The sequence below is a fragment of the Aptenodytes patagonicus genome, chromosome 2 (assembly GCF_965638725.1).
Source record: "Aptenodytes patagonicus chromosome 2, bAptPat1.pri.cur, whole genome shotgun sequence".
Lineage (NCBI taxonomy): Eukaryota > Metazoa > Chordata > Aves > Sphenisciformes > Spheniscidae > Aptenodytes > Aptenodytes patagonicus.
This window is the reverse complement of record NC_134950.1, coordinates 51,831,749-51,835,422: the sequence shown is the minus strand read 5'-3', so window position 1 is coordinate 51,835,422 and position 3,674 is coordinate 51,831,749.

Genomic DNA, 3,674 nt, shown 5'->3' with positions numbered 1-3,674 from the left:
TGAGAGTGGGAAAGGTCCCCCTTCTGGTAGGATGGATGTACGGGAGGGAAGGCAGGCAGCGCTGAGAGGCAGCTAGCGAGAGGGGATTTATTGCTGGCGTTGCATTGTTGCCGACGGCTTTTTTTTTTCTTCTTTTTTTTCTTCTTTTTTTTTCTTTCTCTTACCCCCCCCATCCCCCCCCCGCCCCGTGTTGTCCTAGAGATGCTGGATGCGGTTTTGTTTGTAAAGCAACTGACCTGCCAAGTCTCACTCATTACGGATTAACTTTAAAGGCAGTTTTGTTTTGTTTTCAAGAGGGGGAAGTCTCTGAGTCTGGTGATGAAGGATTTTCCAATATGATTTAAACGTCAGTATTTCTACAACTTGCTCATCCTTTATTTTAGAATGTTAAGCTGCTTAAATTACCACGGGCTGGCAACCCCCGAAATAACTTTTCTTTTTTAAAGCTCTGTGTGAGAGGTAAGAAAACATGCTACTCTCAGTAACTAAATAATACATTACCAGGAGAATTGTTTCTAAAATTGATTGCACTGTTTTCCAGATACAGTTTTGTTTACTAAGACTCCCCTCCTCCCAACAAGAACCAGCTCTGTGATTCACTCCGCAGAGCAAGGGTATTTATTTATTTACTAATTGATTGGAGGGAATATACATGACATACAGTACATCAGAAGCTATGAACAGAGGACCTTAAAAACTGCTGGGACCTACATTTTGCTGTATAGAGGCTTAATATAAATTAAGCGGGATGATTAACTGTGTCAGTATCTAAAGCGCGATGAGGAGAAAGCATCGCTCTGCGCTTGGAAATCGAGGCAATCTCACCCCACTTAGAAAGGGAGAGAGATGTACACATGCAGGCACACATGCAGACGTTAACACACAGCATCATTAACCAGCCAAGTCCTTTCACTGAGTTAACTCATTTCCATGCTGATATTTAAAAGTAGCAGTGTAACGCAAAAGCCCGTGATTTTTATTTTTTTCTGATGTTCTTATTTTTATTAACTGAGCTTCACCAGTTTCAAAGTTACAGGTGGTATTTACTACGGTTTACATTCGTGCTGTCAGTCAAACAAGTGTCACTATATATCACTGTGTGTTAAGAAAACATACTTTGTGATTGAAGAATGGAGTTGTGTTTGGACATGTATTTTACAAGTAACAAAATCCATTTAATTGACATGAAAAAACACGGCTGCTGCTAGTAACTTTTGGGTAGAGTCCTGCTCATAGTCATAAAAATAACTCCAAAGAGAACAAAGCGCTTCAGTCCGGAGGAATGGCTGTTTAGGTAGCCGTGTGGGTGCCATGCTTTCACATAATGATTGTGTTTATACATGACAGGAAGCATCTGTAATCCACAGCTGCGGGTGCTCCAGCCCAAAGTCCTGATAAAATCTACACCTATGCTTCTGCATGAATGAAAACAGACTTCTTGAGCAGTCCAGAAAAGCAGCCTGCGTTTCTAAAGTTTTTAGCACTTGGTGGTCACCGTCGGTCTTCTCCCTACTTTTCTGCGCACCGATCTGTGTTCTGCCTACATCTCTAACAACTCTACCGTGCTTGCTCCTATTACACTTTTTGCTCAAATACTGGCTTCCCCCCCCCCCCCCCCCCCCCCCCCGGCTTTGGCCAATGGAAATGCATTTATATTGTCTTCTTTCCCCCTCTCTGTCTCTCCCCCCTGCACCCCTCCGCATCGCAGAGAGGCACAAAACAGCCAAGCGCTTGCATCCTTTTTTTTCCCACTAGTTCAGTGTTCAGTGTTGACTCTTTTGCCAAAGTGAGAAACACTCTTTCCCTGAAGTTACCTTGTTTCAGGAAGCACACAGATGCAAGAAAACCAAGGCTGTATCAAGCCGTCTCAGACCGGTCTCATCGTCTCATCGATAACTCCCCTTTATTTCCGTTGCTGTGTCACACAGGAAAATCCAGCTGGAGCAGAGAGTATACACTGACTTCTTAAAATATTTTTAGGCTACTTCAGCTATCCTTTCTCACTCCCTCTGTGGAAGAAGTGTGCAACAGTTTAAGCTGGAACCGGGCAAAATGAAGTTACAGTTGAACAGGACACGTAATGCCTTCGCAAAGATGACCTGTAACACGAGGTCTACTACATTTCACAGTTAGACCTGCGCCAATAACAACCTGAGGTTTCCAGGCGCTAATGGCATCTGATTTCTGTGGGTCTATTCCTTAACGATTGAGCCATCCTTTAAGAAATCGTACTCCAGCTTCTAATTTATATATCCTGATTTTCTCTCCTGCTGCTGCGTATGAATGTTCTGACACAGAAGACAGCTAAATTGGAATTGTGTAAATATGATTATATGATCTTTTTTATTTCTTTGTTTTTGAGAAGACTGGGTTAGAATAGTGGTAAAGGAAAACAACTGTCTTAAATTAATTACTGTCCTAATTTGAAAAATACCCTTCCTTTTCCCAGTAATTAATTTCAGTTCAAGAATTCAAATAATCAACTGCAGTGAAGTTTAATCCGTCTCTATAAACGCACAAGAATGGAAAAACATGCAGCTTTTCATAGGCTTCTAGCAACACACAGAAATGCGTGTATAAATTTCCAGAAAGCAAATTAAAAAAGCCCATATATAAGAGAAGCAAAAAATCTTGCATTAAAACTCTCCATTTGTTACTGGTGCATGAGTTATATAGTATCAGATGTCACTCACTTTCGCTTGCTCCTGCCTAATAGCATATACAAGTGGGAAATATTAGGTACCTAGTGAAAATGTTATGTGATGCAACTCAACAGCAATTTCATCATGGGAGTCTCTTTACAATGAATAAAATGATTTCTGTATTTATATTTTTCAAATGTTCTAACAATACAAAATCTTGCTACAGTAGATTAAACAGAAAAATAACAGTTTATGAAATATGACCTCCAAAAAACTAATTGCAAAAGAAATATTCATTCCCAGTCCCATAAATCCTTAATTTTAAATGTCAGCTGCAAAACATAAATCCCCTTAATAGATTTCAAACTGTGGTGACAAAGTTGTAATTGTAGGGTCCAGCCCACTCAAAATCAGTCCAATGCTCTCGCTTTGCATTAGCCAGTCTCTGGTTATTTTTTTGTTGTATTTTAATCTCATCTCCGATCTTTTAGGAATTTTCCATTGCATTCCTGAGCCTGGTTCTGGATTACTTTTGGCTCAGATTGAATTGAATCTTGTTGCTATTCCTCAATAGATGTCTGAAGTGCAAAGTCTACTTGATCATAACTTTCTGTGTGGTTTACTGCAGCATAGCATGCACGTAAAGACCCTCAAGTCGTGTGAAATAGGAGCCTTGACCTCAAGACACAATAAAGTTGGCTAGTTCGGTTGTAGCTCAAAAGGTCACTTTTTCTGGGACTGCCTCTGAGGGCTGTTTTAAACTAATTATTACCTTTGATTTTAACTTACCATTTGAGAAAGAAAAAGAGAAGAGAAGAGAAGAGAAGAGAAGAGAAGAGAAGAGAAGAGAAGAGAAGAGAAGAGAAGAGAAGAGAAGAGAAGAGAGAGAAGAGAAGAGAAGAAAAGAGAAGTAAAGAAGAGAAAAGAGAAGAAAAGGAAAGAAGAGAAGAAAAGAAAAGAAAAAGAAAAGAGAAAAGAAAAGAAAAGAAAAGAAAAGAAAAGAAAAGAAAAGAAAAGAAAAGAAAAGAAAAG